Raw genomic sequence first — 27,440 nt, forward strand, 5'->3', positions numbered from 1 at the left:
CAGCAGTAGAAGGAAAAGTGCCCCCGTGGCCCGGCTAGCTCAGTCGGTAGAGCGTGAGGCTCTTAGTCTCCGGGTCGTGGGATCGAGCCCCGCGATGGGCTTCCCCTTTTAAAACACACACACATTCCCGAACAACAGCTCTCTCCCATTTGGATGCGCCCTGATCTTTCACTGCTCTGAGTCAATCAGAAGGCTCAATACTCTCGGGTTCCTGGTGAAGGGCTTTTGCCCGAAACGTCGATTCTCCTGCTCCTCGGACGCTGCCTGACCTGCTGTGCTTTTCCAGCATCACACTCATCCACTCTGATCTCCAGCATCTGCAGTCCTCACTTTCTCCTCATTTCTCCCTGCAGTCTGATGGAGTGCAGCGACACACAGACTCTCTCTGCAGCCGCTCGCTTCACTGAGAGCTCCATCACCCAGTGCTGCTGCCTTTCCCAGCGACACTGGGGGAGGGTCAGAACCGTACACACAGAGGCTGCACTCACTCACAGACACAGACTGTAACCTGCGGCTCTGTAAACCCCGCCTGGGGCAGGGGAAGCGAGTCTGACTCCCCAGCAGCAGGTGCCTTGGTGGGTTGGGGGTCAGTTTTATCACAAGCTCACACTCCAATTCGTTTATGAGTTCACAAAAAATTTAACGCACACAATCAGGAGTGAGACTCAAACCGTCAGTTCAAAGACAAGCTGCAGATTAAATCAGCACCTGAGACCGCTCGGCCAGCCTGACACATACGAACCCCCCCCATTTCGTGCTCAATGTTCACGAAAGCTCAGTCCAGTCAGTGTCTGCACACACCTCTCTGTTCACACAGACTTCTATCAAACTCTCTCACTCACCCACATTCCAGCCTGTTGCTTTGTCAGCACCCCCCCCCCCCCCGACCAAACTGGGCACAAATGAACACAAACAATGATGCTTTATTCCCACCTCTGGACTGAAGGACCCCGTCTCGCCAATCAGGGGTCCGGGAGACTTGAGCAATGTGCTTTTTGCAGCCAGGCCACCAAGGGGGCCCTCAACTATTACATTGAACTGGGCATCACACTTCAACTCTCTTTCTCACACACACACACACAGTCTCACACACACACAGAGTCTCATTCACACACACACACACACACACACACACACACACGCACACAGAGTCTCATTCACACACACACACACACACACACACACACGCACACAGTCTCTCTCTCTCACACACACAGTCTCTCACACACAGTCTCATATACACACAGTCTCACAGACACAGTCTCATACACAAACACAAAGTCTCATACACACACACACAGTCTCATACACACACACACACAGTCTTATATGCACACACAGTTACACACACAGTCCACACAGACACTAAGGGGGTTTCTCACTCATTCAGCACTGCCTTTGCACACCTCCCACGGGCTCATGTTGCTGTCCATTCCCATTTAACCATCTCCTCAGCGAGAACCCCTCCACCCTCCTCAGCCAGCATGGACTAAATGGGCAGAATGAATTTCTGAATGAATACCAGAAGAAGCTGCCCTCCCATTGGGGAGTTCAAACAGCTCATTTGGAGGAGGGTCGAGTTGGATGACAGGGTGGGAAAGACACTTTGTTCAAGTCTCCAGGAGCCCTGCTTATATTGAAAATAAAGAGCATGAAATCATGGGAAAGGGTTAAAGTACGTGGAAGTGGAGGAAGGTGTCTGAGATGGTCCACGTGACCCTGAGGCCAGGGTGCAAGGTGTTGGTGAAAAGCACAACAGGTCAGGTGGCATCTGAGGAGCAGGTGAGTCAACATTTCAAGCATTGGCTCTTCATCAGGAACGTAGTGGCCCATGGGGTCTGAGAGATAAATGGTAAGGGGAGTGAGGCTTGGGGGAGTAAGGTAGCTGAGAAAGCGATAGGTAGATGAAGTGGAAAGTGATGGTGTTAGGCCGGAACAGTATGTGGAGCAGATAGGTGGGAAGGAAGATGGACAGATAGGACAGTTCAAGAGGGCGGTGCCGAATTGGAGGGTTGGATCTGGGATAAGGTGGGTGGGAGGGGAGATTTGAAAACAGTTGAAATTGACATTGATTGTGTGTGGTCAGAGGGTCGCAAGGCAGAAGATGAAGCGTTCTTCCTGCAGTCGTTGGGTGGCTGGGATTTAGCAGTGGAGAAGGCCCAGGACTTGCATGTCATTGGCGGAGTGGGAGCGTAGTTGAAGTGGTTGGCCACAGGTAGGCACAGTTATTTAGTGTGTGTGTCCCACAGATGCTCTCTGGGACATGCCACAAGTTGACATCCTGTCTCCCCAACGTAGAGGAGACCACATCGAGAGCAATGGACACAGCAGATGAGGTGTTTGGATGTGCAGGAAAATCTCTATCAGATGTGGAAGGATCCTTAAGGCCCTTGGATGGAGATGAGTGGGGAGTTGTAGGTGCAGATTTTACACTTCTTGAAGTGGCAAGGGAAGGTGCCGGGAGTAGTGGGTGGGTCGATGGGGGGCGTAGACCTAACGAGGAAAGGAATGCTTGGTGCAGAGTGCTGAAAAAGGTAAAGAGGGAACTATATCTCTGGTGGTGAAGTCTGACTGTAGTTGATGGAAATGGTGGAGGATGATGCATTGTATTCAGAGATTGGTGAGGTGGAAGGTGAGGACAAGGGAGTTTCTAACCTTGTTGCAGTTGGAGAGGTGGGGTTCAAGGGCAGAGGTGCGGGAAGTGGAGAAGTTGTACTGAAGGACATCGTTGACCTCCTGCGAGGGAAAATTATGGTTCTTGAAGTAGGAGGTCATCTGAAATGTTCTGGAGTGGAATTGATTCTTCTGGGAGCAGATGCGGTGGAGGCAGAGAAATTGGGACTGATGGGTTGCACTTTTACAGGAGGCGGGGTGGGAGTTGGTGGGTTTGAAGTGGATGCCCGCTTTGAGTCAGTCACAGGATATGGAGATGGAGAGGTCCAGGAAGTGGGAGGAAGGTGTCTGAGATAGGGGTATTTGGAAGCAATGGCTTTTGAATGTCTTTTGATACAGACAGACTCGAACCTCACACCTTCAATGCATTGTCTCAGCTGAGAATTCACATTTATATGTATATAAAACCTTGCTATCTCGAGAATGAGAGTTCAAACAAGTTCTGGGATTTACATATTACTGACCCGAAACCTGCAACCCTTTCTGAACGATGAAAGACTTAACACCAATCTAGGTTTGTTCAATGTATTCTTTCAGTTGCATGACACTGTGATCTTTTGCTATAAATTCTGTGTCTTGTGATCCTGCTCCACAGCTCCCTGATGAAGGAGCAGAACTCAACAGCCATTGCTTCCAAATAAACCTGTTGGACTATATCCTGGTGTTTTGAGATTTTTAACTCTATCTTGTGAAGGCACAGCTACAAACACACTGTGGACAAAGACAGCTTCAGTTCCAAGACAGAAGCTGTGTCCAAACTCATCCACCCGAAGTCTGTCTATGTCTCTGTATCTCTCCCTCTCTTTCTGCAGCTCCCTGTCTGTATGTCTGTCCTCTTGTGTTTCCCTCTGTGTGTCGATTTGTCAGGAGTGGCAATTCGAGCACTCACCGCCAGGGGAGACTGCGACCTGAGACCGCTCGGCCATTCTGATGCATGCTATCCTGTACATTCTCCCCATGTCTGCGTGCGTTTCCTCCCACAGTTTGGTGAATTGGCCGTGCATTAGGTGAAGGGGTAAATTTAGGGGAATGTGTCTGGGTGGATTGCTCTTCGGAGGGTCAGTGTGGACTTGTTGGGCCAAAGGGCCTGTTTGCATTTATAGAGGAAACTAATCTGCCCATATAGTCTGTGCTGGCACAGCGGGTGCGGTTCTTGCTGCGGCGGTTAGATCAAATGGGAATGGGCAGCAACATGGTCCAGTGGGAGGTGTGTCGAGCCAGCGCTGTGTGAGTGACAAAGCTCCAGCACCGACCCATTCCCTGTTCAGCCCAGTGTAAAGCAGAGCTGTGTCATCACCCCAACACTGTTCTCCATTTATTCTCCGCAGTGCTTCACCTCATCGCCTACAAACCTCCCGCTGGAGAGAGGGGAGCTATCCTACAAAACTAGTGTGAAATTATTCAACCTCGTTTGATCGGCCAGACTGGATTGTTAAGGACAATGGCCGGAGGGAGGTGGGGAGGGAATTAATTTTTTGAGAATATTTTTGCACACCTTGCCCTAACAAAGCGACAGGTTGTAAATGAGAGTGTGTGTGAATGTGAGAGAGAGTGAGTTTGACAGACATTTGTGTGGACTGATGCGCCTGGACTGAGACTTCCTGGGAACATAGTGGAGCTGGTACCTGGATAACTTGGGCCAGGATGGTCTCAGTTCGCAGTCTCCCCTGGCTGCATGTGTTGGGAATGTCATTCTTGACTGGAAGGGTTTTGTTTTAAAAGTTATCAGTGACTAGCGTGCGATCTTGTGATAAAAGTGACACTCTCCTTCCCCCGCAGGGATTTGTTCTCCCGCTGCTCCAGGGACAATTTGCAAAACCACCCTTTAACGTTTGTGTCTGTGAGTGAGTGTGAATGTGTGCAGCCTCGGCGTGTCCGGTCCACACCCTCCCCCAGTGTCGATGGTAAGGTCAGCAGCACTCGCTAATGGAGCTCTCACTAAAACGAGCAATTGCAGAGAGAGATTGTGTGTGTCGCTGCACTCCATCAGACTGCAGGGTGAAGCGAGCCTCTCCTTGACTCAGATCAGTGACAGAGGCAGAGTGGGAGTGATTGTTGTCAAGAATGGGGATGATGGGTGTCTGGAACATTGCTGACCTGCCGATGAAACAGAGGAGCTGCTCACAGGAGTCCAGATCCCAGGTCCCGCACAGGGGCCCTAATTGTTTGTGTAACGCTGCACTTAATTTTCGAAAATCATTACGAAATGTTGGCTCTTAACTCGAGGTGGCACAAGTTTCAGTTCAAAGGTTAGCACTTTATTACTGAACAGCCGGTGACAGCTTAGGAGTGACACCATCAGGAGTCCCGCAGCCACCTTGTTTAGGCACCCCGTGAGGAATCTCTGAACATTGTACACAGGCAGTATCTTTATATATTATTCGGATCTGGCTTACATCGTATTGCTGATTGCTATTATCTTGGTGATACAGGTATTTCTCAATCTAACAATAACTACTGAGTCCACTTTCCTGTGACAGATATCGAGATATATTTTTTACAGGAGCCTGTTACTGTACTATTCAGAATCTTATGTTAATAGGAAAGGAGGTAGACAATAGGATTTTGCAATGTCTCATTGTTGATCTTCATACACCCTTGTTAATATGCAAGGAAGTGCGTTAATAGGAACAGGAGGCAGTTAATGAGATTTATAATCAGGGCTGCCAGTCCTATCCAGGGAATCAAACACATTTGCCCGGGACGAGGAACAATATGCGCACGTTTGGCTCCAGACGATTTTGACAGTTCAGAGGTCGTCAGACACCCGTTTGATTTCCGGTCTCAGCCTGTTAAAGAATGGAACACACTTAAATACATAGTGAGTCTTTTGAATAGAGGATCTTTAACAATTGACTTGCAAGAGTCCCAATCACTAAGATAAGTCAGTTAACGTGTTGCTTTTGTTTTAGCTTTGGTGTTCTCAAACTTGATCATAGTTTACAAAAATCACACTTTAACGTTTGTGTCTGCCTGTGAGTGAGTATGACTGTGTGCAGCCTCTCTGTGTAGGTCCCACACACTCCCTCAGTGTCAATAATAAAGGCAGCAGCACTCACTGACGGAGATGTCAGTAAAACGAGGGGCTGCAGAGAGACTCTGTGCATCACGACAGTGCATCAGGCTGCAGGGAGAAGCGAGCCTCTATGGTCTCCCGATCTCTCCATGGATACGAGCTTCCACGCAATTATGATCTGAATGAACTGATCACAGCTTGGATTGGGAAAAACTCATGCAGGCTCCCCCTCCTCCTGATTCTGCTGTCCGGCGAACCTGCACACACCGCCCTCTCACACACTCACTGCATACACTCACAACCTGCAGAATTCCCACCATCACATCGGCCAAGGTCTCTCTCGCGCACACACACACACACACACACACACACACGGAGAGAGATTGAGAGAGATGAGATACAGATACAGAAATCGAGATGGAGAGGGAAACACAGGGAGACAGAGATACAGACAGGAAGATACAGAGAGAATAATACAGATACAGGGACTGACAGTGCATGAGTCTGCACACTGCCAATATCCTGGAGCTGAGATTATATCAATTCACTATCTATGATGTTTTCTGTTTCGTATGTAAAAGTGCTATTGCTGCTGGGAATCGGAAATGTAATCTAACGTTATTTACAACCCACAGATGGATTTGACAAAACGCATTCAGGCTCCTCCTTCTGATGCTGTCAGGGGAACCTGCAATCACCACCCTCCCACACACACACACTGCAAACACTCACAACCTGCAGCATTTACACTGTGACGCCGGTCAAGCTCACACACACAGACAGATTCATGGAGAGAGACAGGCACACACACACACACACGCAGAGACACACAGACAGATTGATGGAGAGAGACAGACACACACACACACACACAGAGGGACAAACAAAGAGAGAGAGAGGGAGATAACGGAGACAGGAATCTAGACAGAGAGGGATACACAATGATAGAGACAGAGATAGAGAGAGGGAGATACAGAGAGATGGGGAGAGAGATAGAAAGACACAGCGAGAGACTCTCAGTATATTGGTCTGCACACAGACAATGTCCCAGAGCTGAGGTTATATCTATCGCTGTGAATTGCAGAGCTGCCCCTTGTGTCATGTACAAAGTCTCGACTTCATTGCTGCTCCCTTGGCATAGTGGTTATCAGTTTCACCTCACACGCGAAAGATCCTCGGTTTTACTCTGGGTGGGAGCATTATACCTCAATTTGTATCTTTTGCCTCCCTCAGGAAACTCATACGTCATCCATCAGAAGCTGAGAGTTGCTTCCTTCGAGCCGAAAATGTGTGGCAGGGTCAGTGAGAGGTCAGGGGAGATTGCAGAGTGGGTCAGAGAGCTGTGAGAAAGAAGTTGCGTGTTTCCAAAGATGTCAGTTACCTGACATGGGCCTTGGAGCCACATCCCTGAGATCCAGGCTCTCACATTGTCACCAACTGAGCCAGCCACAGATGATGCTGGGTGTTACCTCATCAGTTATTACAGTAAGGTAGTCCCCAGTGATTGCCTGTGCGATCATTCCAGGTTTTTTTAAAAATCTCACTGGTGTTGTAAATCTCCAATTCAATCTGACGGTGCCGGCAATACTGTAATAGAATCAATTCATTGATCCCGACCCTCCTCCAAATGATGTGTTTGCACTCCCAAATGGAAGAGAAGCTCCATTTTGCATTCAGAAAGGAGACGACTCTCCCCATATTGTCCGTGGTGGTGTGGGAGGGAGGGGTTCTTGCTGAGGCAGTTGGAGGAATTGGGATTGGACAGCAAGATGAGCCAGTGGGAGGTGTGTCAAGGCATCGCTGAATGAGTGAGAAAGCTCTAGCACCGACCCACTCCCTGTTCAGCCCAGTGTGAAGCAGAGCTGTATCATTACCCCAACACTGCTCTTCATCCACCTCCCGCAGTGCTGCACCTCATCACCGACAAACCCTCTGTGGGAGAGGAGTTAACCGACAAAACTCACGCGAAAGTAATCAACCTCATTCGATGGACCAGACGGGATTGTGAAGGTTCACAGTGGGGGTGGGGAGAATTAAATGTTTGAGAATGTTTGTGCCCACCACCCACCCCTGTCTGATAAAGCAACAGGTCGTAAAATGTGTCTGCGTGGGAGAGTTCGACGGATACGTGTGTGGACTGGTCATGCCTGGACGAAGTCCTCCTGTGAGCATTGTGGAGCGGGACTGCTCTGTGTGGGTCAGGATGGCCGTACTGTTTAAAGCGTTACGTTCAGTTCGCAGTCTCTCCTGGAGACGTGGGTTCGTAATCCCACACCTGACAACTTGGCTTTTGCTTCAGAAGTCGTGAATGACCTCCAACTCAGGATTTGAGCTATTGCTGCACCAGTGAAATAGGTGTTGCCACCAGGCAGGGACGGGCATGTACAAGAGCGGTGCAGCGGGCAAGTTTCCATCGTGCAGTGGTTATTGCATGTGCAAAAGGTTCCCCAGTTCAATCCTGGGTGGGGCCGATGGTGCTGCATTTCTGTCTCTCTCCTCCCTCGAGGAACAGGCCCAAACTCTCACACCTCACTCTATTTGGTCCTGCATTTTCTATCCAGAACTGGGACAGTGCAAGGTGTCAAAGGAGAGACGCGCTGGGGATGACCCCTCACGGGAAGCTGAGAATTGATTCCTGAGAGCAGGAGATGTGGGGATAGGGTCAGTGAGAGGTCAGGGGATATTACAGAGTGGGTCAGAGAGCTGTTGGAAAGTAGGTGCGTGTTTCAAACGATGTCAGTCACCCAACATGGGCCTTGGAGCCACATCCCTGGGATCCAGGCTCTCACATTGTCACCAACTGAGGCAGCCAGAGATGATGCTCGGTGTTACCTCATCAGTTGCTGTAGTGAGGTCGTTCCCAGTGATTTCCCCAGCGATCACTTCCGGATTAAAAAGAAATCTGGCTGATGTCGGAAATCTCCAGTTCAAGCAGGGAGTGCTGACAATGCCGTAATAGATTCAACTCATTGATCCCGACCTCCTCCAAATGAGGTCTGTGCACTGTCCATTGGGAGGGGAGCTCCTTATATTCATTGAGGAGATCATTCCGCCCATTTAGTCTATGCTTGCGGTGGGGAGGGATTCTCGCTGAGGGGTTGGATAAATGGGAGTGGGCAGCAACGTGAGCCAGAGGTAGGTGTCAAAAGGCAGCGCTGAGTGAGTGAGAAACTTCCTTGGTGTCTGTCTGTCTGTTGGAAGGAGGGTGTGGCGCTCTCTCATTTTAAAAGCATGAACACGTCTAAGGGTGACACCTTCATAACCTTGCTCTGTACCTCCAAATAAAGCCGTGGGGCTTTCACCTGGCGTGGTGTGACGTTGAAGTTTGCGCTCCATTAGACCGCAGGGAGAAGTGAAGCCCTTAATTCACTCAGAGCAGTTCATGATCAGGGAGAGTGTCCAAACGGATGTGAGGTATTGTGTTTCTAAAACAGGGTGCATCGCGAGCCCACGACCCTGAGATTAAGAGTCTCAGACGGTGCCAACTGAGCTATCCAGGCGACACGTCCGGTCGCCTCTACTGGCTAATTCCTCTTTGTTTCCTCTTTTATTGACACTAACATTTTTTTTGGTTTTAAATGTAAAAGTGTTGCTGCTGGGAATCGGAAAATTGAAACAGCTTGGATTGGACAAAACTAATTCAGGCTCCTCCCCCTGAGCGGGGAACCTGCAGTAACCTCCCTCCCACACACTCACTGCAATAACCTTCCTGAATAGGATTATCAGCCCTGGTTATAAACCTCATTTGATGGAGCAGACGGGATTGTTAAGGTCCGCACTTGGGGGAGGGGAGATGACTTGTTTGAGATGTTTTGTGCCCAACAAGTTGTGAATGTTTGTGTGTGTTGAATGTTTGATAGATATGTTTGTGAACTGATAATGTCTGGACTGAGACTTCCTGTGAGCATGGCGGGGCCAGGAGCGGGTTTGTATGCATCAAGATCCCCTGGAGGCGTGAGCTGGAATCCCACTCCTGACAGTGAGGGTTTTGTTTAAAAATTCATGAATAACTGGAATGTGACCTTGTAATCAAATTGACACTATCCGTCTCCCTGCCCGGATTTGAGTTCCCGCTGCTCCAGGATAATTTACAAAATCCACGCTATAATGCTAGTGTCTGTGAGTGTGTGCGGGCCACACCCTCACCAAGTGTCCGTGGGAAAGACAGCGGTACTCGGAAATCGAGCTCTGAGTAAAAGGAGCGGTTGCAGAGAGTCTGCGCGGCATTATACTCCATCAGACTGCAGGGAATAACGAGCCTCGACAATGACTCAGATCAGTGACAGACGCAGAGTGGAAATGATCGTGTCGAAGAAAGAGGTGGGATGTCTTGAGTGCTTTTAAAAAGAAACGCCTCGGGCAACCTATCGAGACCTGTCAAGAAAGGGTCTCATCCTCTACCGGCTGAGCCCTGCATGGGACGCTCTTACTGCCTTATCCCTTGCTGGGTTCAATTTTCTTCCACCATTTCCGCGAATGTCTGTTTTCGTTTCAAATGTAAAGGTGCTGCTGCAGTGAGTGTGTGGGAGGGAGTTGCTGCAGGTTCCCCCGTCAGGAGGAGGAGCCTGAATGAGTTTTGTCCAATCCGGCCTGTTTTAGTTTGCGATTCCCAACAGCAGCACTTTGGCATTGAAAACTGAAAACAAACTTAGTGGCACAAGTAGAGGAAACAAAGTGATTGTGAAGATGGATTAGACAGTTTGTAGGCGTGCATATGAAGCCCGGTTCGCTCAGTCAGTCGAGCATAAGGTTCTTAACCTCAAGGTCGTGGGTTCGATCCCACTGTTAGGCAACGAGTTGCTTGGTTGCGGAAAAAACGCTCACGTTCTGAAAAAGAGCTCGCGCCGTTTTGGACACTCTCCCTATCAATAACTCACTCACACACAGACACAAACGGCAAAGTGCGGATTTGCAAATCGTCCTGGAGCAGCGGTCGCTCAACTCCTGCCAGGAGGAGGATCAGTGTCAACTTGATCACCACGTCACACCCCAGTCTTCCATGAATTCAAAACACAGCCCACACTGTTAGGGCTGGGAGTCTAACCCACGCCTCCAGGGGAAACTGCGACCGGAATGCAGCGCCTTAGACCACTCGGCCATCCGGACGGACACAGCGCCCCCTGGGGCCGCCATGCCCACAGGAAGCCTCAGTCCGGGCAGGATCAGTTCACGTGCACATCTATCAAACTCGCTCACACACAAACATTTTCAACCTATTGTGTTGTCAGACAAGATGGGTACAAAACATTTCAAACAAGAAATCTCCACTCCCGCAAGTGCGGTCCATCAAATGAGGTTTATAACCAGGGCTGATCATCTTATTCAGGAAGGTTATTGCAGTGAGTGTGTGGGAGGGAGGTTGCTGCAGGTTCCCCCGTCAGGAGGAGGAGCCTGAATGAGTTGTGTCCAATCCGGCCTGTTTTGATTTCCGATTCCAACAGCAGCACCTTGACATTGAAAACAGAAAACAAATTTAGTGGTACAAATAGAGGAAACAAAGTAACAACAAAAATGGATTGGACAGATTGAGGACGTTGGAGTGGAGCCCGGCTAGTTCAGTCGGTAGAGCATGAGACTCTTAATGTCAAGGTCGTGGGTTCGAGCCCCACGTTGGGCGGAGCTTTGCTTGACGTTTAGCTTCTGAAATGTTGCTCGCATCCTCCTGGACACTCTGCCTATCATCAACTTCTCTGAGCGAATCAAGGCCTTCAATTCTCCCTACAAATTTCAACGGCACGCCACACCAGGTGAAACTCCAACTGGCTTATTCTGCACTGGAAGTGCAGAACGAGCTTTTGAAGGAGTTACACTTCGAGGCATGCATGACTTTAAAATGAGACAGCCCCCCAACTTCCGACTGACAGAGACACACAGTCATAGACACAGACGCAGACACAAATGGGGTTTCTCGTTCATTCAGCGCCACCTTTTGACAGATCCCAATGGTTCACGTTGCTGTCCATTCCCATTTATCCGACCCTTCAGCGAGAATCCCTCCCCACCGCTCGCCCATGCTGACCCACACAAAAGGGGGGTCTTCTCCACAATGCTCATATGAGGTTTTAGTCCAGGCCTTGTCAGTCCACGTCCGTATCCTTCCAACTCTCTCACGCAGACACATTTTACAACCTGTTGCTTTATCAGACAAGGGTGTGTGGCAGCCACAAATATTCTCAACCAATTAATTCTCCCCACCCCCACTGTGCAGCTCTCCACGCTTCAGGCTCACTGCCTTTATTCCTGATGAAGGGCTTTTGCCCGAAACGTCGATTTCACTGCTCGTTGGATGCTGCCTGAACTGCTGTGCTCTTCCAGCACCATGATCCAGCTTCACAATCCCGTCTGGTCCATCGAATGAGGTTAATTACTTTCGCGGTTGTTTTCTCAGTTACTTCCCCTCCAGCGGGGGATTTGTCAGTGATGAGGTGAAGCACTGCGGGAGAAGGATGGAGAACAGTGTTGGGGTGATGACACAGCTCTGCTTCACACTGGCCTGAACAGGGAGTAGGTCGCTGCTGGAGGTTTCTCACTCACTCCGCGATACCTTGACACCACCTCCCACTGGTTCATATTGCTGTCCATTCCCAATCCATCCAATCCCCTCCGCGAGAACTCCGTCCCACCCCCACCCTACGCCAGCCCGGAGTAAATGGGCAGAACGATCACCTCTATGAATACTAGAACGAGCTCCCCTCCATTTGGCGAGTGCAATCACCTCAACTGCAGGAGGATCGGATTCAATGAGTTGATTCAATTTCAGCATTTCCAACACTCTCGGATTGAACTGGAGATTTCCAACATTAGCGCGATTTAAAACAAAAATCTGGAATGATCGCTGGGGCAATCACATGGACCTACCTCACTACAGCAACTCATGAGCAAGCACCCAGCATCATCTCTGGCTGGCTCAGTTGGTGATAATGTGGGAGAGCCTGGATCTCAGGGATGTGGCTCCAAGGCCCATGATGGGTGGCTGAAGACTTTTGAAACACGCACCTTATTTCCATCAGCTCTCGAACCCACTCTACGATCTCCCCTGACCTCTCACTGACCCTGCCTCACATATCCTGCTCTCAGGAATCAGCAGTCCGCTTCTGATGGCGGGTTATGAAAGTTTTGACCAGTTTCCTGAGCATCGTGTTCCCGCCCAGGATCAAACTGGGGACCTTACGCGCGTGAGGCGAATATGATAACCTCTATATTACGGGAACTACGTTACGTTTTAAGGCTTTGTTCATGTCACTTCCGGCCTGGGGGGGCAGCTCTGCACTTCACAGTGAACAGATATCATCAGCCCCGGGACATTGGCTGCGTGCAGACTGATACACCGAGAGTCTCTCAGTGCTTATATCTCTTTCTCCCTCCCTATCTCTCTGCAGCTTCCCCCGCTCTCTGTATCTCCATCTCTCTCTGTATCTTTATATTCCTCTTTTTCCCTCTCTGTCCAGGGCCCCGGTGAGACCACACCTGGAGTATTGTGTGCAGTTGTGGTCTCCAAATTTGAGGAAAGACATTCTGGCTATTGAGGTAGTGCAGCGTAGGTTCATGAGGTCAGTTCCTGGAATGGCGGGGCTACCTTACGCTGAAAGACTGGAGCAACTGGGCTTGTATACCCTTGAGTTCAGAAGACTGAGAGGGGATCTGATTGAGACGTATAAGATTATGAAAGGATTGGACACTCTGGCAGCAGGAAACATGTTTCTGGTGATGGCTGAGTGCCTAACCAGAGGACATAGCTTAAAAATACGAGGTAGACCATTTAGAACAGAGATGAGGAGAAACCTCTTCACCCAGAGAGTGGTGGCTGTGTGGAATGCTCTGCCCCAGAGGGCAGTGGAGGCCCAGTCTCTCGATTCGTTTAAGAAAGAGTTGGATAGAGCTCTCAAGGATAGTGGAATCAAGGGTTTTGGAGATAAGGCAGGAATAGGATACTGATTAAGGATGATCACCCATGGTCATATTGAATGGTGGTGCAGGCTGGAAGGGCAGAATGGCCCACTCCTGCACCTATTGTCTCTGTCTGGATTCTTGTCTCCGTTACCTGCCTCTCTCTCTGTTTGACTCTGTGCGAGTGTGTTAGAGAGAGAGAGACACAGAGAAAGAAGATTCCCTGGGCTGAAAGTGTGAAGAGAACAGAGTGGAGTGGAGAGGGAGCCCTGGGCTATCTTATCCCACACCACGCCCTGTATTCGACCACACAATCTGAACCTCACAGGCAAGGGCGACATAATGATCCCAACGATGGTCGAACTGGGGACCTTTCGCAGGTAAGGCGAACGTGATAACCACTACACTATGGAAACAATCCTGCATGGCCGCTTTTGTCCAATCCCCTGTCCACCTTGGGCACGTTTTACGATTCACTGTGAACAAAGACAGCTTCAGTTCCAAGACAGAAGCTGTGTGCAAACTCATCCACCCGAAGTCTGTCTATGTCTCTGTATATCTCCCTCTCTTTGTGCAGCTCCCTGTTTGTTTGTCTGTCCCCCTGTGTTTCCCTCTCTGTCTCGATTTCAGCCTCCATATCTCTCTTTCTCTGCCTGTGTGTGTGCGTGTGTGTATGTATGTGTGTCTCTCTGTGTGTGTTTCACTGTTGGGACTGTGCCGAGAGATCTGTGTGGATACTGCAGGTTGTGAGTGTTTGCGGTGATTGTGTGAGAGGGAGGTGGGGGCAGGTTGCCCGACAGCAGCAGCAGCAGCAGGAGGAGGAACCTTGGATGAGTTTAGTCCAATCCAAGCAATGGGTTGCAAATATTGTTGGTTTCAATTTCCGATTCATCTCTCCCTCTCCCTCTCTGTATCTCTGGGTCTCCCTCAAGATGAGGAGGGGCCTGGATGAGTTATCTCCAATCCAAGCTGTGGATTGTAAGTTCTGTTGTTTTTAATTTCTGATTTCCAGCAGCAGTAGGCACTTTTACATTGGAAACAGAAAACGTAGATATAATCTCAGTTCCGGAAGATTGGCTGTGTGCAAACTCATACACCGAGAATCGCTGGCTCTGTATCTCCATCTCACTCTCTCTGACTCCCTGCGTCTCCCTCTCCATCCCGATATCTGTCTGTCTTCGTATGTCCCCCACCTCTCTCACTCTTCACAACATGCACTTCCACTCTGCCTGTGTCACTGATCCGAGTGAACATCCAGGCTCCTTTCTCTCTGCAGTCTGACGGAATACAGTGAGGCACAAACTCTCTCTGCAGCCGCTGGTTTTACTGAGAGCTCCATGACCGAGCGCTGCTGCTGCCGCCTTTCCCGCCGACAGTGGGGGAAGGTTTGGGCCGTGCTCAGGGAGGCTGCACGTTGTCACACTCACTCACAGACACAAGCGAGAAAGTGTGTTTTTTTTTGTAAATGGTCCCTGGTTGGAAGAGGGATCGTGTCGATTTTCCGACACAATCGCACACCCGGCATTGATGATGTTTCAAGCAAAATCGAGAATGTCAGGAGTGGGATTCGAACCCACACCTCCAGTAGAGACTGCGACCTGACCGCAGTGTCTTAGACCGCGCGGCCAGCCTGACGGTTACATCGCCCAGCGCTGCCGCCATGCACGCAGGGAGTTCCAGTCCGGGCAGGATCAGCTCAACTGCACACCTGTCAAACTCGCTCACACACAAACATTTTCAACCTGTTGTGTTGTCAGACAAGACTTTTAAAACAAAAGCCTCCCAGTCAGGAGTGGCAATTCGAGCACTCACCGCCAGGGGAGACTGCGACCTGAGACCGTTCGGCCATCCCGACCCATGCTATCCTGGTACTGGTTACACAATGCTCCCAGGAAGTCTCAGTCCAGGCTCATCAGTCCACACACATGTCTATCAAACTTACTCACCCTCACACACACACACACACATACATTTTACATTCTGTTGCTTTGCCAGGACAAGGGGTGCAAACACATTCTCAAAAAAATAATTCCACCCCTCCCGCTCCATGGTCCTTAACAATCCCGTCTGATCCATCAAATGAGGTGGAACAATTTCACACGAGTTTAGTAGGTTAACTCCCCTCCAGCGGGGGGTTTGTGGGCGATGAGGTGAAGCACTGCGGGACATGGATGGAGAACAGTGTTGGGGTGATGACACAGCTCTGCTTCACACTGGCCTGCACAGGGATTAGGTCGTTGCTGGAGTTTTCTCACTCACTCAGCGATTCCTTGACACCACCTCCCACTGGCTCATATTGCTGTCTATTCCCAATCCATCCAATCCCCTCAGCGAGAACTCTTTCACACCCCCAATCTACACCAGCCCGGACTAAATGGGCAGAATTGTCCCCTCTATGAATACCAGAAGGAGCTCCCCTCCCATTGACGAGTGCAAACACCTCAACTGCAGGAGGATCGGATTCAATGAGTTGATTCTATTACAGCATTTCCAACACTCTCGGATTGAACTGGAGATTTCCAACATTAGTGCGATTTAAAACAAAAAACTGGAATGATCGCTGGGGCAATCACATGGACCTACCTCACAACAACAACTCATGAGCAAGCACGCAGCATCATCTCTGGCTGGCTCAGTTGGTGACAATGTGGGAGAGCCTGGATCTCAGGGATGTGGCTCCAAATCCCCATAATGAGTGGCTGATTCCTTTTGAAACATGCACCTTATTTCCATCAGCTCTCGAACCCACTCTGCGATCTCCCCTGACCTCTCACTGACCCTGCCTCACATATCCTGCTCTCAGGAATCAGCTGTCCGCTTCTGATTGCGGGTTATGAAAGTTTTGACCAGTTTCCTGAGCCAAGGGAAAAACCAAGCATCGTGTTCCCGCCCAGGATCAAACTGGGGACCTCACGCGCATGCGGCGAACGTGATAACCACTACACTATGGAAACAGCCCTGAGCGGGAGCCCTGCACTTCACAGTGCACAGATATCATTTCAGCCCCGGGACATTGGCTGCGTGCAGACTGACACATCGAGAGTCTCTCTGTGTCTATATCTCTTTCTCCCTCCCTTTCTCTCTGTAGCTTCCCCCGCTCTCTGTATCTCCATCTCTCTCTGTATTTTTATATTCCTTTTTTTCCCTCTCTGTCCAGGGCCCTGGTGAGACCACACCTGGAGTATTGTGTGCAGTTCTGGTCTCCAAATTTGAGGAAAGACATTCTGGCTATTGAGGGAGTGCAGCGTAGGTTCATGAGGTCAATTCCTGGAATGGCGGGACTACCTTACGCAGAAAGACTGGAGCAACTGGGCTTGTATACCCTTGAGTTTAGAAGACTGAGAGGGAATCTGAATGAGACATATAAGATTATTAAAGGATTGGACACTGGAGGCAGGAAACATGATTCTGCTGATGGGTGAGTGCCGAACCAGAGGACACAGCTTAAAAATACGGAGTAGACCATTTAGGACAGAGATGAGGAGAAACGTCATCACCCAGAGAGTGGTGGCTGTGTGGAATGCTCTGCCCCAGAGGGCAGTGGAGGCCCAGTCTCTCGATTCATTTAAGAAAGAATTGGATAGAGCTCTCAAGGATAGTGAAATCAAGGGTTATGGAGATCAGGCAGGAACAGGACGCTGATTAAGGATGATCAGCCATGATCATATTGAATGGTGGTGCAAGCTCGAAGGGCAGAATGGCCCACTCCTGCACCTATTGTCTCTGTCGAGATTCTTGTCTCCGTTATCTCCCTCTCTGTTTGACTCTGTGTATGTGTGTCTGTCTCCCTTCCTCTGTGTGTGGAAGAGAGAGAGACTGTGAAAGAAGTTTCCCTAGGCTCTTGAAGTGGGCTGAAAGTGTGAAGAGAACCGCGTGGAGTGGAGAGGGAGCCCTGGGCTATCTTATTCCACACCACTCTTTGTCATTGACCACTCAAACTGATCCTCACAGGGAAGGGAGGCAAAATGCTCCCACCCAGGATCGAACTGGGGACCTTTCGCGTGTAAGGCGAACGTGATAACCACTACACTATGGAAACAACCCTGCGCCGGAGCCGTTGTCCACGCCCCTGTCCACCTTGGGCGCGTTTAGCGATTCACTGTGAACAAACACATCGTCAGTTCCAAGACAGAAGCTGTGTGCAAACTCATCCTCCCGAAGTCTGTCTATGTCTCCGCATCTCTCCCTCTCTTTCTGTAGCTTCGTGCCTGTATGTCTGATCCTTCGGCCCATATTGTCCGTACAGGCGTGGGGGTTGGTGATGAGGGGTTCTCACAGCGGTAGTTGGATGGAATGGGAATGGACAGCAAGATGTGCCAGTGGGAGGTGTGTCAAGGTAGCGCTGAGTGAGTGAGAAAGCTCCAGCACCGACCCACTCCCTGTTCAGGCCAGTGTGAAGCAGAGCTGTGTCATCACACCAACACTGTTCTCCATTTATCCCCCGCAGTGCTTCACCTCATCGCCTACAAACCCCCCGCTGGAGAGAGGGGAGCTACCCTACAAAACTAGTGTGAAATTATTCAACCTCGTTTGATCGTCCAGACGGGATTGTTAAAGACAATGGCCGGAGGGTGGTGGGGGTGCGAATTAATTTTTTTGAGAATATTTTTGCACACCTTGCCCTAACAAAGCAACAGGTTGTAAAATGAGAGTGTGTGTGAGTGTGGGAGAGAGTGAGTTTGACAGACATTTGTGTGGACTGATGCGCCTGGACTGAGACTTCCTGGGAACATAGTGGAGCTGGTACCTGGATAACTTGGGTCAGGATGGTCTCAGTTCGCAGTCTCCCCTGGCTGCATGTGCTGGAATTGTCATTCTTGACTGGAAGGGTTTTGTTTTAAAAGTTATCAGTGACTAGCGTGCGATCTTGTGATAAAAGTGACACTCTCCTTCCCCCGCAGGAATTTGTTCTCCCGCTGCTCCAGGGACAATTTGCAAAACCACCCTTTAACGTTTGTGTCTGTGAGTGAGTGTGAATGTGTGCAGCCTCGGTGTGTCCGGTCCACACCCTCCCCCAGTGTCGATGGTAAGGTCAGCAGCACTCGCTAATGGAGCTCTCACTAAAACGAGCAATTGCAGAGAGAGATTGTGTGTGTCGCTGCACTCCATCAGACTGCAGGGAGAAGCGAGCCTCTCCTTGACTCAGATCAGTGACAGAGGCAGAGTGGGAGTGATTGTTGTCAAGAATGGGGATGATGGGTGTCTGGAACATTGCTGACCTGCCGATGAAACAGAGGAGCTGCTCACAGGAGTCCAGATCCCAGGTCCCGCACAGGGGCCCTAATTGTTTGTGTAACGCTGCACTTAATTTTCGAAAATCATTACGAAATATTGGCTCTTAACTCGAGGTGGCACAAGTTTCAGTTCAAAGGTCAGCGCTTTATTACTGAACAGCCGGTGACAGCTTAGGAGTGACACCATCAGGAGTCCCGCAGCCATCTTGTTTAGGCACCCCGTGATGAATCTCTGAACATTGTATACAGGCAGTATCTTTATATATTATTCGGATCTGGCTTACATCGTATTGCTGATTGCTATTATCTTGGTGATACAGGTATTTCTCAATCTAACAATAACTACTGAGTCCACTTTCCTGTGACAGATATCGAGATATATTTTTTACAGGAGCCTGTTACTGTACTATTCAGAATCTTATGTTAATAGGAAAGGAGGTAGACAATAGGATTTTGCAATGTCTCATTGTTGATCTTCATACACCCTTGTTAATATGCAAGAAAGTGCGTTAATAGGAACAGGAGGCAGTTAATGAGATTTATAATCAGGGCTGCCAGTCCTATTCAGGGAATCAAACACATTTGCCCGGGACTAGGAACAATATGCGCACGTTTGGCTCCAGACGATTTTGACAGTTCAGAGGTCGTCAGACACCCGTTTGATTTCCGGTCTCAGCCTGTTAAAGGATGGAACACACTTAAATACATAGTGAGTCTTTTGAATAGAGGATCTTTAACAATTGACTTGCAAGAGTCCCAATCACTAAGATAAGTCAGTTAACGTGTTGCTTTTGTTTTAGCTTTGGTGTTCTCAAACTTGATCATAGTTTACAAAATCACACTTTAACGTTTGTGTCTGTCTGTGAGTGAGTATGACTGTGTGCAGCCTCTCTGTGTAGGTCCCACACACTCCCTCAGTGTCAATAATAAAGGCAGCAGCACTCACTGACGGAGATGTCAGTAAAACGAGGGGCTGCAGAGAGACTCTGTGCATCACGACAGTGCATCAGGCTGCAGGGAGAAGCGAGCCTCTATGGTCTCCCGATCTCTCCATGGACACGAGCTTCCACGCAATTATGATCTGAATGAACTGATCACAGCTTGGATTGGGCAAAACTCATGCAGGCTCCTCCTCCTCCTGATTCTGCTGTCCGGCGAATCTGCACCGCCCTCTCACACACTCACTGCAAACACTCACAACCTGCAGAATTCCCACCATCACATCGGCCAAGGTCTCTCTCTCGCGCGCGCACACACACACACACACAAACACACACGGAGAGAGATTGAGAGAGATGAGATACAGATACAGAAATCGAGATGTAGAGGGAGACACATGGAGACAGAGATACAGAGAGAGTGATACAGATACAGAGACTGACAGTGTATGAGTCTGCACACTGCCAATATCCTGGAGCTGAGATTATATCAATTCACTATCTATGATGTTTTCTGTTTCGTATGTAAAAGTGCTACTGCTGCTGGGAATCGGAAATTTAAAATAACATTATTTACAACCCACAGATGGATTTGACAAAACGCATCCAGGCTTCTCCTCCTGCTGCTGCTGCTGTCGGGGGAACCTGCAATCACCACCCTCCCACACACACACACACTGCAAACACTCACAACCTGCTGCATTTACACTGTGACACCGGTCAAGTTCACACACAGAGACACACAGACAGATTGATGGAGAGAGACAGGCACACAGACACATTCACACACAGAGGGACAAACAAAGAGAAAAAGGGAGATAACGGAGACAGGAATCTAGACAGAGAGGGACACACAATGATAGAAACAGATAGAGAGAGGGAGATACAGAGAGATGGGGAGAGAGATAGAAAGACACAGAGAGACTCTCAGTATATGAGTCTGCACACAGACAATGTCCCAGAGCTGAGGTTCTATCTATTCACTGTAAATTGCAGAGCTGCCCCTTGTGTCATGTACAAAGTCTCGACTTCATTGCTGCTCCCTTGGCGTAGTGGTTATCAGTTTCACCTCACACGTGAAAGGTCCTCGGTTTTACTCTGGGTGGGAGCATTATACCTCAATTTGTATCTTTTGCCTCCCTTGGGAAACTCATACGTCACCCATCAGAAGCTGAGAGCTGCTTCCTTCCAGCCGAAAATGTGTGGCAGGGTCAGTGAGAGGTCAGGGGAGATTGCAGAGTGGGTCAGAGAGCTGTGAGAAAGAAGGAGCGTGTTTCCAAAGGCATCAGCCACCCATCATGGGCCTTGGAGCCACATCCCTGAGATCCAGGCTCTCACATTGTCACCAACTGAGCCAGCCAGAGATGATGCTGGGTGTTACCTCATCAGTTGCTGTCGTGAAGTCGTTCCCAGTGATTTCCCCAGCGATCACTTCGGGATTAAAAAGAAATCTGGCTGATGTCGGAAATCTCCATTTCAAGCAGGGAGTGCTGCTGGCAGATTCAACTCATTGATCCCGACCCTCCTCCAAATGAGGTCTTTGCACTCCCCATTGGGAGGGGAGCTCCTTATATTCATTGAAGAGATCATTCCGCCCATTTAGTCTGTGCTTGCGGTGGGGAGGGATTCTCGCTGAAGGGTTGGATAAATGGGAGTGTGCAGCAACGTGAGCCAGTGGGTGGTGTCAAAAGGCAGCGCTGAGTGAGTGAGAAACTCTCTTGGTGTCTGTGTGTGTGTGTCTGTCTGTCTGTCGGAAGGAGGGTGTGGCGCTCTCTCATTTTAAAAGCATGAATACCTCTAAGGGTGATACCTTTATAGGTCTGTTCTGTACTGCCAAATAAGCCAGTGGGAGGTGTGTCAAGGCAGCGCTGAGTGAGTGAGAAAGCTCCAGCACCGACCCATTCCCTGTTCAGCCCAGTGTGAAGCAGAGCTGTGTCATCACCCCAACACTGCTCTCCATCCATCTGCCGCAATGCTTCACCTCCTCGCCGACAAACCCCCACCCCCACCTCCATGCTGAAGGGGATATAACCTACAAAACTCGTGCAAAATTATTCAACCGCATTTGATGGACCAGACCGGATTGTGAAGGACCACAGTTGGGCGGAGATGGAATTAATTATTTGATAATATTTGTGCCCCCTCTCCCTTGCCTGACAAAGCAACAGATTTTAAAATGTATGTGCGCGTGAGAACGTTTGCTAGATATGTGTGGGCTGATAGTGCCTTGACTGAGACTTCCAGTGAGCATTGTGGAGCCAGTGGCTAGTATTGGTCTGAATGACCGAGCGGTCTAAGGCGCTGCATTCAGGTCGCAGTTTCCCCTGGAGGCGTGGTTTAAACTCCCAGTCCTAACAGTGAGGGTTGTGTTTTGAATTCATGGAAGACTGGGGTGTGACCTTGTGTAAAAAGTGAGGTCTGCAGATGCTGGAGATCAGAGCTGAAAATATGTTGCTGGTTAAAGCACAGCAGGTCAGGCAGCATCCAAGGAACAGGAGATTCGACATTTCGGGCACAAGCCCTTCATCAGGAATGAGGAAAGTGTGTCCAGCAGGCTAAGATAAAAGGTAGGGAGGAGGGACTTGGGGGAGGGGCGATGGAGATGTGATAGGTGGAAGGAGGTCAAGGTGAGGGTGATAGGCCGGAGTGGGGTGGGGGCGGAGAGGTCAGGAAGAGGATTGCAGGTTAGGAATGTGGTGCTGAGTTCAAGGGAATCGACTGAGACAAGGTGGGGGGAGGGGAAATGAGGAAACTGGAGAAATCTGAGTTCATCCCTTGTGGTTGGAGGGTTCCTAGGCGGAAGATGAGGCACTCTTCCTCCAACCGTCGTGTTGTTATGTTCTGGCGATGGAGGAGTCCAAGGACCTGCATGTCCTCGGTGGAGTGGGAGGGAGAGTTAAAGTGTTGAGCCACGGGGTGGTTGGGTTGGTTGGTCCGGGCGTCCCAGAGGTGTTCCCTGAAGCGTTCCGCAAGTAGGCGGCCTGTCTCTCCAATATAGAGGAGGCCACATCGGGTGCAGCGGATGCAATAGATGACGTGTGTGGAGCTACAGGTGAATTTGTGACGGATATGAAAGGATCCCTTGGGGCCTTGGAGAGAAGTAAGGGAGGAGGTGTGGGTGCAAGTTTTGCATTTCCTGCGGTTGCAGGGGAAGGTGCCGGGGTTGGTGGGGGGTGTGGACCCGACGAGGGAGTCACGCAGGGAGTGGTCTTTGCAGAACGCTGCTAGGGGAGGGGAGGGAAATATATCCCTGGAGGTGGGGTCCGTTTGGAGGTGGCGGAAATGACGGCGGATGATATGCTGTATACGGAGGTTGGTGGGGTGGTAGGTGAGAACCAGTGGGGTTCTGTCTTGGTGGCGGTTGGTGGGACGGGGCTCAAGAGCGGAGGAGCGGGAAGTGGAGGACATGTGGTAGAGGACATCGTCGATCATGTCTGGGGGGAATCTGTGGTCCTTGAAGAAGGAGGCCATCTGGGCTGTACGGTATTGGAACTGGTCCTCCTGGGTGTAGATGCGGCAGAGACGAAGGAATTAGGAGTATGGGATGGCGTTTTTACATGGGGCAGGGTGGGAGGAGGTGTAGTCCAGGTAGCTGTGGGAGTCAGTCAGTTTATAGTAGATGTCTGTGTTGAGTCGGTAGCCCGAGATAGAAATGGAAAGTTCTAGGAAGCGGAGGGAGGAGTCTGAGACAGTCCAGGTGAATTTGAGGTCGGGATGGAAGGTGTTGGTAAAGTGGATGAACTGTTCAACCTCCTCGTGGGAGCACGAGGCAGCGCCGATACAGTCATCGATGTAGCGGAGGAAAAGGTGGGGTGTGGTGCCAGTGTAGTTGCGGAAGATGGACTTTTCCACATATCCTACAAAGAGACCGGCATAGCTGGGGCCCATGCGGGTACCCATGGCAACTCCTTTAGTTTGGAGGAAGTGGGAGTTTGGAGTTCCAGACTGAACTGGTCCTCACCCTGAATAACTACTCTTTCCTATCCTCCTGAACTGATCCTGCACGGACTGGGACTTCCTGGGAGCAGGGCGGCCACAGGTAACTGTGTAATCTTCAGGATGGCCGCGCGGTCTAAGGCGCTGCGTTCAGGTCGCAGTCTCCTCTAGACGCATGGTTTCGGATCCCACTCCTGACATCCTCGTTTTTGCTTGAAACATCATTAATGACGGGTGTGCGATTGTGTCGGAAAATCGACACGATCCCTCTTCCGACCAGGGACGATTTACAAAAAAAAAACACACTTTCTTGCTTGTGTCTGTGAGTGAGTGTGACAACGTGCAGCCTCCCTGAGCACGGCCCAAACCTTCCCCCACTGTCGGCGGGAAAGGCGGCAGCAGCGGCAGCAGCACTCGGTCATGGAGCTCTCAGCAAAACCAGCAGAGAGAGTTTGTGCCTCACTGTATTCCGTCAGACTGCAGAGAGAAAGGAGCCTGGATGTTCACTCGGATCAGTGACACAGGCAGAGTGGAAGTGCATGTTGTGAAGAGTGAGAGAGGTGGGGTACATACGAAGACAGGCAGAAATCGAGATGGAGAGGGAGACGCAGGGAGTCAGAGAGAGTGAGATGGAGATACAGAGCCAGAGAGTCTCAGTGTATGAGTTTGCACACAGCCAATCTCCCGGAACTGAGATTATATCTACGACGTTTTCTGTTTCCAATGTAAAAGTGCCTACTGCTGCTGGAAATCAGAAATTAAAAACAACAGAACTTACAATCCACAGCTTGGATTGGACACAACTCATTCAGGCCCCTCCTCATCCTGAGGGAGACCCAGAGATACAGAGAGGGAGAGGGAGAGATGAATCGGAAATTGAAACCAACAATATCTACAACCCATTGCTTGGATTGGACCAAACTCATCCAAGGTTCCTCCTCCTGCTGCTGCTGCTGTCGGGCAACCTGCCCCCACCTCCCTCTCACACAATCACCGCAAACACTCACAACCTGCAGCATCCACACAGATCTCTCGGCACCGTCCCAACAGTGAAACACACATACAGAGACACACATACACACACAGACGGAGAAAGAAAGAGAGATATGGAGGCTGAAATCGAGACAGAGAGGGAAACACAGGGGGACAGACATACAGACAGGAAGCTACAGAAACAGGGAGAAATACAGAGACATAGAGAGACTTCGGGTGGATGAGTTTGCACACAGCTTCTGTCTTGGAACTGAAGCTGTCTTTATTCACAGTGAATCGTAAAACGGGCCCAAGGGGCCCAGGGGAATGGACATCCCCTGCCGCCCAGGGTTGTTTCCATAGTGTAGTGGTTATCACGTTCGCCTTACACGCGGAAGGTCCCCAGTTCGATTCTGTGTGGGAACATTATGCCTCCATTTCCTGTCAGGATCGGATTGGGTGGTCGAATACAAGGAGTGGTGTGGGATAAGATAGCCCAGAGCTCCCTCTCCACTCCACTCTGTTCTCTTCGCACTTTCAGCCCACTTCCTCAGCCCAGGGAATCTTCTTTCTCTGTCTCTCTCTCTCACACACACAGGGGAAGAGAGACAGGTACACATAAACAGAAAGAGAGGGAGATAACGGAGTCAAGAGTATAGACATAGACAATAGGTACAGGAGCAGGCCACTCTCCCCTTCGAGCCTGCATCACCATTCAATATGATCATGGGTGATCATCTTACATCAGTATCCTGTTCCTGCCTTATTTCGATAACCCTTGATTCCACTATCCTTGAGAGCTCTATCCAATTCTTTGTGTGTGAGTGAGTGTGAATGTGTGCTGCACACACCTTCCCCCAGTGTCCATGGCAAAAGCAGTAGTGGGCAGCACGGTGGCACAGTGATTAGCACTGCTGTCTTACCGTGCCAGGAGACCCAAATTCACTTCCCGACTCAGGCGACTGACTGTGTGGAGTTTGCACATTCTCCCCGTGTCTGTGTGGGTTTGGGGTGGACAAAGTTAAAAATCACACAACACCAAGTTATAGTCCAACAGCTTTCTCTGGAGCACCGTTCCTTCACAGGTCGCTTCACTGAAGGAGCAGTGCTCCGACAGCTAGTGCTTCCAAATCAACCTGTTGGCATTGTGTAATTTTTAACTCCCCCCCCCGTGCCGTTGATCAATAGCTGCAGCAGGGCTGGCATTGAATGGCTGGATGGCAGGATAGTAAGTAAGAAACAGAGTGAGGTGTGAGAGTTTGGGCCAGTTCCCTGGGGAGCAGGGAAATAAGTCCCAGCCTTTCCTTACAAATGAAACTATTCATTCCCGGCAACATCCTGGTATATCTCTTCTGAACCCTCCCCAGCTTAATTCGTATCCTTCCGATAATAATGCGACCAGAACTGGAGACAGTACTCCAGAAGAGCACTCACCCATATCCTATGCAACCTCAGTATCAAATTCCAACTCATACAATGAAAGCAATGAAGGACTGAGCAATAGGTGCAAAACATATTGTTAACCATTCTGTTTATATGTGACAAAAACTTGGAAGGATTATGTGCCTGAACCCCTAGGTCGCTCCATTCTTCAACACTACTCAAGGTCGTACTTTTAATTGGATAAACCCTACCCTTCTTTGTTGTAGTTGAGAGTGGTGCTGGATAAGCACAGCACACCAGGTAGCATCCAGGGAGGAGGTCAATTGACCTTTCGGGCATAAGCCCTTCATCACCTCTGATTTCTAGCATCTGCAGTTCTCACTTTCTCCTTGCTTGTTGTATTAAAATGCTTGATAGGTCATATCTTGTTTCTTTTTTAATTTAACGTGGCAGTCTTTCATTGAAACGTATGTCTCAATAAGCTGTAGATTTGCGTTTTATGGTAAAGGTTTATTAACAAAATAAACCAGGACAAAAGAAAAAAAAACTAAGACAACACAAATGACTAAACAAAATCACATCCCAAACATTACAAAAATCCGATAAAATTCCCTTCCCCATCAAATTAGTAGGTTCAACTTAATTATTTTCTCTCAGTTCAGGTCTGTCGAGCTGCGAGTTCTTTTACATCTCCCACTTACATGACTGAGAGCTTAGACTTTCTCAGCTTTGAATAATGGATATGTCCTCAACTGTTCTGAATAATCCCCTTTGTCCAGGAGAGGCCACACTTCCATCTGACTTCAGTCAGATTCCCGTTAAAGTGCCCAAAAGCTTCCCAAGCTCTTGGCTTTTCTATGTTGAAATCAATCCATGGTTATTCTAAACACAGAAGCAAGGTAATGCCTTTCAATGTTTTCTTTTTCCTATTGTTTCACCCCAAATAAATATAAACAAACTTCCATGGACACTACATGAGGCACGTACAGGTTTAAAGTCATGACTTAATTAATTATCTAAGCTTTCACAAGAATAGGCAAAGACCCAAATGCAATTACTTTAAACTCCAAAGTTTAAAACAAATGATATTGTGATGGAGATCACACATCTTCCATTACAGTATCAATTGAAAAGTAGATCCCACCCTGTGATATCATTTTAAAGCCATTATAAATATAAGAACAGTGGGAGTCCATTTTTGAGGCGGCCCCTCCATTCGTGTAAAATCACAGCTAATCTTTCATCCAACCAGTAGTTGCCTATACCCTTTCTCCTCAGGGGTGTAGGTTTGCTCGCTGAGCTGGAAGGTTCGTTTTCAGACGTTTCATCATCATACTCGATAATATCTTCAGTGAGCCTCCAGATGAAGCACTGTGGTGTAGCCCACTTTCTACTTATATG

The 27,440-nt window shown here is 49.4% G+C and overlaps 1 protein-coding gene and 3 non-coding genes across 4 annotated transcripts in view; 3 read left to right on the plus strand and 1 right to left on the minus strand.

Moving 5' to 3' along the window:
• LOC132835355 (myelin-oligodendrocyte glycoprotein-like) overlaps nucleotides 1–27,440 on the plus strand; it is a 315,935-nt gene that overhangs the window by 167,294 nt on the left and 121,201 nt on the right. The window lies entirely within an intron of this gene.
• On the plus strand, nucleotides 11,234–11,306 carry trnak-cuu (transfer RNA lysine (anticodon CUU)). The gene has a single exon. It is a non-coding gene; the product is annotated as a tRNA-Lys (tRNA).
• Nucleotides 17,543–17,615, minus strand: trnav-uac (transfer RNA valine (anticodon UAC)). Its single transcript has one exon. It is a non-coding gene; the product is annotated as a tRNA-Val (tRNA).
• Nucleotides 25,010–25,082, plus strand: trnav-uac (transfer RNA valine (anticodon UAC)). Its single transcript has one exon. It is a non-coding gene; the product is annotated as a tRNA-Val (tRNA).

Source organism: Hemiscyllium ocellatum, chromosome 44 (genome assembly GCF_020745735.1).
Source record: "Hemiscyllium ocellatum isolate sHemOce1 chromosome 44, sHemOce1.pat.X.cur, whole genome shotgun sequence".
NCBI classification, from domain to species: domain Eukaryota; kingdom Metazoa; phylum Chordata; class Chondrichthyes; order Orectolobiformes; family Hemiscylliidae; genus Hemiscyllium; species Hemiscyllium ocellatum.